We start from the raw sequence: 14,088 nt of genomic DNA, 5'->3' as shown, positions 1-14,088 counted from the left end.
TTCGAGTCAGTGGCATATCGAACTGCGAATCGATGGTGTTGTTGCAGTCGAACGATATCACCGGCTCGAGCCATAGTATGCTTGGAGTCTCTATGGCCTCTTTTATCAAACGATCCCTGGTCCAGGCAGGGAAGAGCAACTTTCGGCTCTCAAGGAGATCGTTGGCTTCTTTTTGTTTACGTTCGGCTTCTTCAGCTTCACGTGCCACACGACTGACATCGTCATCAGTATTGCGACTGTTCTTTCTCTTTAACATGTCCGCAATAGTCTCCTTGTCTTCATCTTCATCTTCATCTTCATCTCCATCCTCTGCTATGTGTTTGCCTTTGTTCTTCACACCCGAACCCGAGGCATGACCAGTTGGGGGTGGTTCAGTTGTGTGAGTAGCTTTGGAGGACGGAGGTGGTTTCGATCCTTTCTTCTCATCTCCCCCTTGTTTCGGAATGGACACGAAACTCGGAAGGCCTTCAATTTTGCTTAAGAGGTCCATGGCCGGGGAGAGCTTTTCAGCGAGGGTGCGCCTCACCGAATGATTAAGGATGGGGTCGTGTGCCTCCAGGATGTTGGATAGAGCGGCGTGGACATCCGAAACACACGTCTTTATGACTTCCCTCTCGGATCGAAGACCTGCCAATTGTTCTTGAGAGTTGGAAAGCTGTGTGCTCTTGACCCTTAGGGCAGTTGTTTTACTCGCCAGAACGTCCATCAGAGAGTTCTCTGCCGCAAGATCCTCTTGTAGTTTTGCCAGACGGGCATCGATGGAGGCACGGAGTGCCGAGTTGTCGTCGCTGAGATTTTGTCGGAGGGTAGCGAACGAAGTCAACTCCGTCGAGACGAACTTGGCCAATTGTTGAACAATCGGTTCCAGAGTTGTCTTTGTGGCATTGGCGCTTTCCTGCAGAGACTTTAGCAGGTCAGAAGCGTCGGAGAATAGTTTTTCGACTTTTTCGGTCGCCGCCTCACAGGCTCGGGTGGAGGCGTCTATCGCAGCAGTTGCTGAGGCCACTGAGTCATGTTGAGCCCTGGAGAAGGCATCAACTATCCTCTGAAGGGCAGCTTCAGATAAGGATGACTGCTGGTTGGAAGAGGAGGCGAGAAGTTGATCAACCTTCTCGTTCAGCTCGCGGAGATGCTTCTTTGTTACTGGAGCATCATCCTCCTCATCACTCTGAACTTGAAACGGACTATAGTAGACCGAATCAAAGTTCAGGTGATCACCACCAAGATATTGATCATCGCCATCGGAGGCGTCTTCTGGAGATTGAGGTGGTGGTGAAGCTGGGGGTGTTATGGGTTTGGTTGGTTCAGGTTGAGTGGGTGGGGGGTTAGTTTCGGGTGGTGGTTGTTTATGGGTTTCGGTTTGTGGAGGTTCGGTTACGGGAGGGGTTTCGGTTACAGGTGGTGTTTCGGTTGATGTGGTGAATATGGGTGGAGGGATAGGAATAGAGGTTGGGGGAATTGTGGGGTTTATGGTGGGAATGGAAATAGGTATTCTGGGTGGAGGGGAAGGAACTGGGGATTGGTGAAGTTCCATCTCCGGGGTTGGTGAGCGAGGGGGTGTGTTACCTCGCTGAGGAGATTCGTCTCCTTGGGATCCCTCAGAGTCCGAACTCCCACCTTCGGATTCACTGGAGGAGGGAATGAGTAGCTTTCGCTTTTGTTGGGTCTTCCTCCTTTTCGGTTGAGGGGATGAAGCAGCCTTCGGTTGTTTGCGCTTCTTGGGAGAAGGTTTTGGGGCTTTGGATGGTTTCTTCCCCTTGTCTGCCTTCTTACCCCTGGCCACCGGTTTGTCGGCATCATGAATCGATCGCAACATGTCCGGTGTGAGTTCCCTCGGACCAGATGGCCCTAACTCCTTGATCGCCTTGATCATACTGCTGTCTGAAGGCACACTTCCATACATAGTCTCCGGGATGGAGCCAATGAAGGAGAATTTTGATGCATCCGAGACGATGATCTTCTTGGTATGGAACGTACCAACAGAAGACATCGGGGCACCGTCAGCAGTTGGGACATCAAACCTGTCCATAGCCCATCTTGTGATCAAGATCCAGAACCGGGCTAGTGACACCTCGGAGTGTCGGGAAGAGGAAGAGAGGCTCTGAATCAGTTGTTGCCAAAGGACAAATCCATAGTCCAGATTGATCCCGTTGTACACCGCATACATAATCGACAGGAAAAGACGACTGGCCCCGTCCGATCCTGAGCTCCGTTCTGACAGTCCCTTGAAGAGAACTGTAAATAACCCATTCCACTGGGGCGGTAGGCAGGACTTTTTGAACCTTGCGACGGAGGTAAGAACTTCCGTGTAGCCCATGTTGTAGAACATGTTGTAGAGCATACCAACCGGAATCGTCTCCGGGTGAACACGCGATGGGTCAGCAGCAAACCCAAGCATGGTGCAGAAGCGGGGACGAGAAATCGACGTCTTGTGTTCCGCCACTTCAAAAAAAAACCCTGTCGACGGCCTTGTCGTAGTAAGCCGTTGCGTAGACCTGAGATAGGGCCACCATTGGCACCGTTTCAATCCGTGACAGTGCCGGAGCAAGCTGGGAGTATTTGAGACACTCGATGACCGGCGACATGTAGGGATCATAGGCCAGTGGGTTGAGATCAATCACGAGGCATTGCTGAGGACGGATTGGAAGAATTTGAGAAGTAGCATGGACGGAAGAGGATTCAGCCATTGTTGCAGGTTTGGAGAAGAAGATAACCGGGAGAGAGTTTGGAAGTATTTTTGCTTTGGAAATTATGGGGCAGTAAAGAGGTAAAAGGTGGTGTTGATGGGTTTTTATAGTAGGGGATAGGAGAGAGAAAGATCGTTTCAAATCTCTTATTGAAATACGGAAGGGTTTTTGAGTGACTGATTGGTGACAGTTGGGACGTGCGATGATCACATAGGAGAGAGAGTGTCAGATTCCTAGGATCACGCCGCCCAATAAGCGCCGGTTCAGAGAGAGGAACCGTTTCCATTTCCACACGCGCCATTAATGCCAGATGGATGACGCTTCAATACTGCACACGCGTCCAAAAGTGTCAGAAAAAGCGCGGCCGCTTCAAATTCACGCGCCCTCCTTTTGTACCGTCGTTTGAATTTCTATCCTTTGAACTCCCGCCGCGTCAGCAACTTTTTGTCTTTTCCCCTTTTTAATTAGCTGTATTCAATATAGGACCCACGTGGCTAATTTTTGGCCATAACTTCATTAGTAATCCCTCAGTAATAAACCAGCCTGTAAAATAATTAGTAACGGAATTTTGAAAATCTAGGATTTTCGTGCAAAGAGTGTAAAAGATAAAGAAATAAAGCAACTCTTTTTAGGATAATCCGTGATGTCAATTATGACACGAAGCTGATGATCCCGGGCACGAATCTCTTCCTTCAAGATCAAGAGAGACCTCAAAGTGTTAGTGTGGAATCCCGTTGAATTACGATCAAACATTCATTAATAAATGTTGAAAGGCTTCGTTTAATAAGGCAAGTTAAGGGTAGGTTCGCTTTGATTCAACAATTCAATTCTTGATATAAGAACGAACATGAACAAAGTACTTGTGAGACCAGTGTAGTCTGTTGAACAAGTAGGTTAGAGTTGATTTAGTAGTGGCTTGGATTGATAGGAAATCTCAAATAAATATTTTTAAAAACTGGATCCCTTGGGAAGAAATGTTATGGTGTTTAACAATTTCATTGGGATCACGCAAAAGAAAATTTGAGATTCCATGAAGGGACATTCGTCAATTCAGTGGTGAAAACTTGATCAAGTTAATTGGTCACCGTCAATTCGTTGGTGTTGAATTTTGGGTTTCACTTAGCTCGTAGTGGCACGAAACTAAGATCATAAACACAGATGTTGTGTAACCATAAACCTCAGTGGTAGATTCTGAGAGTCTCAGGGGTTACAGGGATGAAACGAATGTAATGGAGAAGTGTAGTGGGGATGGTGAAAGAAAACATAGTACCTCTGCTGCGAAAGAAAGGACCAAGCAGGAGACTCTTAACTCATGTGAGAAGAGTGTGAGGTAGCTCACGATTAGAATAAATAAGTTAGCCTTATTGGGAAGACAAGGTTTGTGTATACCAGGTCGTGAAGGCAATTATTCAAAATCTTATGAGGCTTGGGACACATACAGCAGCATGCTTCTAGGGACCCTTAGGTAATTTATCAAATATATCCTCATGAACAAACGAGCACAAAAAGAAAAAAGAAAGAAAATATTTTTGGAGTTTTTGAAATTTATATAAAAAAATAATAAAAATAAATAATAATAATAAAAAAAAATAAGACCTAAAAAAAATTATAAAAGAGTAAAAAAAACAATAAAAAAAAAAAACTTGGAAAAAGATTGAAAAACCGAACCCGAGCGTTCGGTTGGTTTCGGTTCAGGAAAATTTTGAAAAACCGAACACGAACCTTCGGTTGGTTTCGGTTCCACAAAATTTTGAAAAACCGAACCCGAACCTTCGGTTGGTTTCGGTTCCACAAAATTTTGAAAAACCGAACCCGAACCTTCGGTTGGTTTCGGTTCCACAAAATTTTGAAAAACCGAACCCGAACCTTCGGTTGGTTTCGGTTCCACAAAATTTTGAAAAACCGAACCCGAATCTTCGGTTGGTTTCGGTTCCACTAAATTTTGAAAAACTAAGAAATTTAGATACAAAAGAAATAAATACTTTTAACATAGAGAAAACCAAAATGGTACAACATAGAAAGACTACCTTTGAGGTGATGAGCGAGTGAGATGATTGAACCGCACCCGAACGTTCGGTTGGTTTCGCTTCTTACGGTTGAGTTTGAGAGGTAGTGTGAGGTACTGACTCTGATTCCATCATACCTAGCCCTTGCAAAATTTTATTGAATGATGCTTCAGGAAGAGCTTTGGTAAAGACATCAGCCAGTTGATCAGTGGTTCTTACGAAGTGAACTTCGACATTTCCATCTTCCACATGATCTTTGATGAAGTGATACCTCAGTGCTATGTGTTTGGTTTTAGAGTGTTGCACTGGGTTATGACAGATCCTAATTGCACTTTCAGAGTCACAATATAGTGGGATCTTCTTCATATTGAGTCCATAGTCTCGAAGTTGACTCTGGATCCAAATCACTTGTGATGTGCAGGATGCAGCAGCAATATATTCCGCTTCAGCAGTGGACAGCGACACACACGTTTGTTTCTTGGATTGCCAGCTGACCAATTTCCCATCAAGAAATTGACAGCCACCAGTTGTGCTTTTGCGGTCGAGTCCACATCCTCCAAGGTCAGCATCAGAGTAGGCTTGAACGAAGAAGCCAGAATTGGATGGATACCACAGACCTAAGGAGGTGGTTCGCTTGAGATAGCGTAGGATGTTCTTTACTGCCAGCATGTGAGGTTCGCGTGGGTTAGCCTGAAATCGAGCACAATAACACACAGAAAACATGATATCAGGCCTGCTAGCAGTTAGATACATCAATGAGCCTATCATTTGACGATAGAGCGTGATGTCAACAGCCGGTTTATCTAGTGAAGGGGTCAGCTTGGTGCCGAATGCCATTGGGACTTTGACTTTTGAGTGTCCCATCAGTCCAAACTTCGCTAGGAGAGTCTTTGTGTAAGCTTCCTGATTGATAAAGATGCCTTCGGGTCCCTGTCTTATGTTTAAACCAAGGAAAAAGTTAATAGGACCCATTGAGCTCATTTCAAACTTAGTCTCCATCAACTTTCTGAATTCAGCGGTTAAGCTGGGATTCGTGGAGCCAAAGATGATGTCATCGACATAAATTTGAACTATCATAAGGTGGTTACCTTCCTTTTTGCGAAAGAAGGTTGGGTCAACCGAACCTTGTTTGAATTTGGACATCTTTAAAAATTTTGTAAGCGTTTCATACCAGGCTCTCGGAGCTTGTTTGAGGCCGTACACAGCTTTATCCAGAATGTAGCAATGATTTGGATGCTTTTCATTCACGAACCCAGGAGGTTGCTCCACATACACAGTTTCTTCAAGTTCTCCATTGAGAAACGCACATTTGATGTCCATTTGGAAAACCTCAAAGTTTTTGTGAGCAGCATAAGCCAGAAATATTCTAACAGATTCTAGCCTAGCTACTGGAGCGAACGTCTCTTCATAATCTATTCCTTCCTCCTGACAGTATCCCTTGACCACCAGACGAGCCTTGTTCCTTATGACATTACCTTCCTTGTCCATTTTATTTCTGAAAACCCAATTAAGACCAACAACTGAAGCATCTGGAGGTGTTGGAATGAGGCGCCAGACTTTGTTCCTTTCAAACTCGTTCAGTTCGTCTTGCATTGCTTGAACCCAATCAGAGTGATCGAGGGCAGTATTCACTGTCTTCGGTTCAACTTTTGATACGAATGAGTTAAACATACAAAACTCAACCTTTGAAAATAAGGATGTCTGTTTTGCCTTCAGTTGAGATCGGGTCAGAACCTTTTCAGATACATCACCAACTACTTGAGAGATGGGATGATCTCTGGTCCATTTGGTAAGAGGAGGGTAATTTGGATCGAAGGTTGGATCTAGTTCAGCGTTGATCATCTCTTCTGGCTCAGATTGGCTATCGAAATCAAGCGTCATATCATCATGCTCCCCCTCAATTGATGAGTCTTGAGAAAAATGAGGTTCAGGGGTTTCTTGAGGTGCTGGATTTTCAGGCATTGAAGCACCTTCGCTTGGAGAGGGATCTTCGGTTGGAGAGGTACCTTCGGTTGTTGAAGGACCTTCGGTTGAAGTAGTAGAGCTTGGCTCCCCCTGGACTTGTGAGCTTGGCTCCCCCTCGACTTGAGTACTTGGCTCCCCCTCGACTGAAGCATTGTTGGTTGGAGATTCATCAGTGGACGATTCTCCTTCATGCATTCTTCTTGCAGCATCTTCGACTATCTGCTTCATATGATCTATTTTGTTGTCGGCTGCACCTGCTTCTGAGAGAGAAGCTTTTTCCGGTTCGTCAAAGAGATCCAGAAAATTCTCGTACATATTGGCGATTGAGACTGTGACTTGACCAGTTTGAGGAAAGATTTCCCTGGCAGTGTCATCTATGGCATGTAGCTTCTTGACATAGCTATCGTCGAAGGTCACATAGTATGTCTCTTCAATCCTTCTTGATCGTTTGTTTAGGACCCTGTACGCCTTTGAAGTGAGTGAGTAACCCAGAAAGATTCCCTCGTCAGCTTTGATATCAAACTTGTTGCGATGTTCTTTAGAGTTAAAGATGAAACACCTTGAGCCAAACACATGGAAAAATTTCACGTTGGGTTTTCTGTTATTTATTATCTCATATGGTGTGAGCGTGAATCGCTTGTTGAGATAGGACCTGTTTTGTGTATAACAAGCAGCAGAAATAGCGTCAGCCCAAAAATAAAGAGGTAAGGAAGCGAAACTTAACATAGTTCGGGCAGCTTCACACAACGATCGGTTTCGTCTTTCGACTATTCCGTTCTGTTGTGGTGTGTAGGGAGCTGAGAAATTATGACTGATTCCCTTTTCTGCAAGAAACTCTTCAAACTCTTTGTTCTTGAATTCGAGACCATTGTCGCTCCTTATGTTGCGAACGACCTTCTTGAGCTGGACTTCAATTTGCTTGATAAACACTTTCAGCTTTTGAGTCGCTTCAGATTTGAGCTTTAGAAAGAACACCCATGTAAATCGAGAGAAGTCATCAACGATAACAAGAATGTACTTGCTACCACCGATGCTTTCAATAGATGAAGGACCACACAAATCGATATGAAGCAATTCGAGTGGTTCAACAACTTTTGTGTTAATTATGGATGGATGACTTTGACGACTCTGCTTTCCCATTTCGCATGCAGCACACAAATGCTCTCTGTCAAACTTTAGCAGTGGAAGGCCCCTAACATGACCTCCAGTGACAAGTCGGTTGATATCTTTGAAATTGAGATGAGAGAGTCTTCGGTGCCACAACCAGCTTTCGTCAGATTGAGCTTTTGATAGCAGACATATGGCTGGGTTTCCTTTGATGGGTTTCATGTTCAGAGGAAACATTTCACCCTTTCGCTCTGACTTCAGAATCACTTTCTTTGTCTTTTTCTCTATGATTTCAGAACCTTCATCATCGAATGAAACTTTGAGACCTGTACCTCCAACAAGCTGAGATACACTGATGAGGTTGTGTTGAAGTCCTTCCACATAGGCCACCTTCCTTATGGTAAAATCACCATTCGTTATCATCCCATATCCCTTTATGGTGCCGAAAGAGTTATTTCCAAACTTAACATTGCCACCATTTGCAAGAGATCTGTATTCCCTAAGCTCCTCTTTCCTCCCAGTCATGTGACGCGAGCAGCCACTGTCGATGTACCATTCTTCGTCAAACTGCTCGTCACTTATAACCTGCAAAAATTAAGCAGATTTAGGAACCCAAAGTTTCTTAGGTCCATGTGAGTTTTTCATGGGAACAGGAATGGTAAGAGAGATGTCAACTAGATATGTTCGTTTTATTAGAGTTGTTTCATCTTTCTTTTTAACGGTGAAGACTTTTATTTTGTTAGGATTGGGTTTGTTCGCTTTGGACTCAGGTTTGAATTCATCGACCTTCTGCTTTCCCTTCTGTTCAGCAGATGGACGAGGTTTTTGAGAACCCACGGAATTAGCGTTAGAGCAAGATGGAGATGAACGAGAAGAATTAGGAAGAGAGGATTTGGATTTGGATGGAGGTGTCTTCCTTGCTGATGACTCTAGGTGACCCTTTTGCTTTTGATCGTTGGTGGGGTTAACCTTTGAGTCTTGTTCTCGTCTGACTTCAGAGCCGAACCTCTGAGTTCGGTTGGAGTTGTTCTTGGAACCGAACCTTTGGTTTCGGTTGAAATCCTTTTCAGAACCGAACCTTTGCTTTCGGTTGGTATTTTCATGCGAACCGAACCTTGGTTTTTGGTTGGTATCTTCTTTTGAACCAAACCTTGACTTTCGGTTGGTATCTTCTTGTGAACCGAACCTTGACTTTCGGTTAGTGGAACTTTCAGGCTTTCGTACAGTATTATTTTCATACTTCAGATTCTTGTCCTTGTGTGAATAGTATGCATTCTGGGAGTGCCAGAATTGTTTCCTTTCAGAAAGGTTTTTCCTGTATCTTAGGTTCCTTTCTATCTTTTTATCCCTCATCTGTTTAGGTTGATGATGAACGTTCGCTTTCGCTTTTGATGTCACCTTGGCTGGTTCCTTTTGAACTTGAGGAGTTTTTCTTTCAGCCGAGGGAGCAGAGGGAATATCTGAAGAAGGTTCAGTTTCCCCTGAGGAAGTGGAAGGAGTATCTGATGAAGTTTCACTTCGAGCTGTTGGCGTTGAAGGAATGTTTTCTTTTGCTGAACGATCAACCTCTTGAGAAGTACCTTTTGTACCACTTGTGCTTGGTTCACTGAAATTATCAGGCTTGTTCAAGGGTTCAGGTATGTATCTCCCTTTCTTCATCCAGGAGGTTCTTTCAGACAGGCCGACGGTTTCGTTTCCATTATCAATAGGAGCTTCCCAGAAATACTCATCACAACCATCAGCATTGTCTTCGTTAACAATAGCTGTGAGTTCAGCTGTTTGATGTTCGGTTACTCCAGTCACCTTGTATACCTGATTCGGAGTGGTCCTGACCTTTTGATACACCACAGCTTTTTCTACTAATTTCGGGGACTTTTGTTGGGACAATCTAGCGAATTCCACAGAATTTCCAGAAATAAGATTTTTGTGGTTTTCAGTTTCGCTTTTAACAAATTCTGAGCAGTCAACCGTATCCTCCACAGAAATTTCACTCATGTTTTCGTCCTCGTTAAGCTCAGATGCATTTTCAACATCGATTTTGTTTTCTGAACTTACATTGGCGTTTAGAGTGTCAAATTTTTGCATGGTTTCGGTTCTCAGTTTAAGTCGGTCATTTTCGTCCAAAAGGTTTTTGAGCATGTCCTTGTGGTCTTTGGACTTAATGAAGGACTCAATTTTGTCCAGTCCAATTTTATAAGTTGGATTGACATCATCAGACGATATCACACTCTCACAATTGTAAGCTTCGGCATCGATTTCATCCTCCTTAAATTCTAGGAAGGGCAAAATCATGCGATGGATCTTTTGGCCAATCTCACAATCCAAGTGAAGTTGAGTAATATTGGAATATAAACGTTTAGCTATCAAACAAAAAACATTTCGTTGTTTTAACAATTTCAAATTGTCTCTCTGCAAATAAATGTTTTCGTCTTTAACTTTAATTAATTCCGACTCTTTTAACTCAATCCACATTCGCCGCTCCTCACTCTTCGACGCCACCCTGCTTAATTGATCAGTCAGGTTAGAATTGGTGACTCGAGTTTGAGTTAAGCTACTATCTAAATGAGAAATTCTTGTATTAACATTTTTTAGTTCTTTCTCATATGAGGATGATGGTACTTTAGATGAAATAAAAACAGATTGTACCTTCTTTATCAATTCATCGAGCTCATTGAACTGTTGGCTGAGTGGTTTGGCCGTAAAGCACATATCCTCCTGCACCTTCGGTCCGTTGCTTCCTCCATCGGTGTTGTATCCCCTCATTTGAGACACTTCAGTCACCATGAAGCATTTTCCACCACTGCTTTCCTCCTTAGCCACATATGCCTTTCCATGAGTAGGCTTCCTCACTTCTTCGTCTTCTGAGTCAGTAGACCAAACTTCGGTGCTACCGAACTCATCGTCATTGACCGAACCCTGCACAATAAGAGCATTAATAGAAGGGTTAGCGGTAGACTTCTTCTTTCTCAACTCATCCAATCTCCTCTGCAGCACAGCTTCCTCATCATTTCCATTGTCCTTTTCAGCCATCTTCTTAAGAACACAGTCCTTAGCGTAGTGGTTCTTGCCACCACAATAGAAACAGCTTACTCCAGAATCACCTTCTCCTTTCGGTTCCTTTTTGGGCTCCTCAGCCTTCGGTTCATTGTTCGCTTTTTCACAGCTGTAACTCCCCTGCCAGTTTCGGTTTTTGTTGCTGGGGAATCTCTTCTTTATGAACCTCTTAGGATTGGATACCATCATCGCATAATCCTCAGTTGTGAGGTCATATTCTTCCAAGTTGAGCTCTTCGTCCTCCACCACAGCTTTACTTTTAGATAGGAGGGCCAACGAACCAAGACTGGAGACAACATTCTTCTCTTGAACCACAATCTTCTCTTGGGACTTTAGAATACCCACCAGTTTCGCCAAAGAATATGATTTAAACTGTTCATGGGCTTTGACTGTGGAAACAACTGCTCTCCATTCAGATCGCAGTCCGTTCAAGAAAGTAACCTTTTGTTCAATGAGCTTCCTTTCAATGTCGTGTTTGATCATCTTGCTGAGAAGATGATTGAAGCGATCAAACGTCTGGGTCACAGTTTCTTCGGCCCCTTGCCTAAATTCACCAAATTCAGATAGAAGCAAGGTTTGAATGGAATGTTCAAGATCTTCGTCTGTTGAATACAGTTCGCGAAGTCTATCCCACACTTTCTTCGCCGTAGTGCATGAGCTGACCAGTCTGAATGTGTCGGACTAAAGGGCGAATCTGATCAACCTTAGTGCCTTAATATTGCACTGGAATTTATCTTTCTCATCTTGCGCAATATTCGTCACGTCCTTGAGCAAATCGTTGTACTCTTTTTGCGTCTTGATTATTCTGGATGTCGCGGAATGAGAAAACGGTCCGTTGATGATAGCTTCCCATATGAGAAAACCATTGTCTTCCGATCCAATCACATAGTCTTCAAAATGATGTGCCCATACTTCATAGTCATGGGTGTACAAGATTGGAATCTTTGTCGTCGAACCGATGCTGTTGGAAATATTAATAGGGTTTGATTGCGTTGCGTCCATAATGATCGTAACAACCTGTTCAAAGATCAGACTTGTAATAAAGCAGATTAGGGCAAAACAATAAATACTAAGATACGTCAATTAAGATGACGGCTCAATAAATATCGATGATTGCGGAAAACCCTAATGGAAATCTTTTTCACAGAAAAGATGTGTATCGATTACACAGCCTCCTGCTCTGATACCAATTGATAGGATTAAAACTAACTTTTAATCTATGAAGATCGATTAGATCTTGAACAAGTATATGAATATGAAACAGTAAGAACACAATATTAATAACAAGGCAGAACGCAATAATAAGAACAAACAGCTTGAATCAAACGTGTCGAATGATTAAATAAAATCCTTAGAAGAGCTCGATTAAGAACATCAACTGTAAAGGATTGGAAGATTACAAGAACGATTACTGGAAAATATTGTTCTCTTGATGAATCGCTATGTCGATTATCTCTGGAATCTTAACCTAATATGCATGCAAGCATTAACTTAAATACTATACATAAAAGGCTCTCGGTTGGACAGGCCCAAACCGGAGAATAAAAAGGCTAATCTAACGAGCCCAAAAGACGCAACATCAAAACTCTTTTCAGCCCAACACTTTTTAGGCCATGCAGGTTTATACCAACGATTCGTCAAGGACTTCTCAAAGATAACAAGACCAATGTGACAACTCTTGCAAAAGGATGTTGATTTTGAGTTCAATGAGGCGTTCAAAGAAGCTTTCGACAAGCTCAAAGAGTTGCTCACATCCGCCCTCATCATGCAAGCACCAAATTGGGATCTTCCCTTTGAGATTATGTGTGATGCAAGCAACTATGCAATAGGCGCCGTTTTGCGTCAAAAGAATGGACGAGCCTCCCATGTGATCTACTATGCATCAAGAACACTAGACAATGCTCAAAGCAACTACTCTACTATGGAGAAGGAGCTATTGGCCATAGTTTTCTCCTTGGAGAAATTTAGACAATACGTACTTGGTACCAAGGTCATTGTGTATTCGGATCACGCAGCTCTTAAGTAGTTGATGACGAAGAAAGATGCAAAGTCTAGACTCACCCGGTGGATTTTATTGTTACAAGAATTTGATTTGGAAATCCGGGACAAGAGTGGATGCGAGAACCTTGTTACCGACCACCTAAGCCGGATCACTTCAAATGAAACTCCTCTCCCTTTGCAGGACAAGTTTCTAGATGAGCATCTCTTTTCCCTCACTCAATCTACTCCTTGGTATGTCGATATCGTTAACTTTTTGGTCACAAAGAGGTATCCCGACACATTCATACGTGCTCAAAAAGACAAGTTGAAAAGTGATGCAAAATATTATGTTTGGGATGAGCCTTATTTGTGGAAACATTGTCCCGATCAAATCATTAGGCGATGTGTACCCCAACAAGAGCACCAATCAATTTTGCAATTCTGTCATGAATTTTCTTGTGGGGGACATTTCGGACCTAGCCGGACTTTGAGAAAGGTCCTTGAGTGTGGATTATTTTTGCCAACCATGTCACGCGATTGTTACATGTTTTGCAAAAGTTATGAACGGTGCCAAAGGACGGGGAACATTTCACAAAAAAATCAAATGCCACAAAATTTATTCCTTGTTTGTGAAAATTTTGAAGTATGGGGGATTGATTTCATGGGCTCATTCCCCGTTTCATTTGGCAACGTTTACATCTTGATCGCGGTTGACTATGTTTGTAAGTGGGTTGAAGCCAAAGCCACAAGATCGGACGATGCCAAAACAGTTATCAACTTTCTAAAATCTAATGTTTTTGTGAGGTTCGGTGTGCCTAGGGCTATGATTAGTGATAAGGGGACACACTTTTGCAACAAGATGATGGAGGCTTTATTGAGGAAGTACAACGTGACCCACCGTGTTTCAACAACCTATCACCCTCAAAAGAACGGTCAAGCGGAGGTTTCGAATCGTGAAATGAAGATTATACTTGAGAAAACAGTGAATCCCTCAAGAAAAGACTGGAGTTCAAGGCTTGATGATGCCATGTGGGCCTATCGGACCACGTACAAGACCCCGACAGGAATGTTCCCACTTAGGTTGGTTTTTGGAAAACCATGTCATCTTCCAGTGGAATTGGAACACCGTGCATTTTGGGCAGTCAAACAATGCAACTTCAACATCGATGAGGCGGGAAGGCATATGAAGCTTCAACTTCAAGAGTTGGAGGAGTTGAGAAATGACTTCTATGAAAACTCAAGAACTTACAAGGAAAGGACAAAGCTTTTCCATGACAATTCCATTACCC

The sequence above is a fragment of the Lactuca sativa genome, chromosome 5 (assembly GCF_002870075.4).
Source record: "Lactuca sativa cultivar Salinas chromosome 5, Lsat_Salinas_v11, whole genome shotgun sequence".
NCBI lineage: Eukaryota > Viridiplantae > Streptophyta > Magnoliopsida > Asterales > Asteraceae > Lactuca > Lactuca sativa.
The sequence above is the reverse complement of the archived record's forward strand: the minus strand, read 5'-3'. Positions refer to the sequence as shown.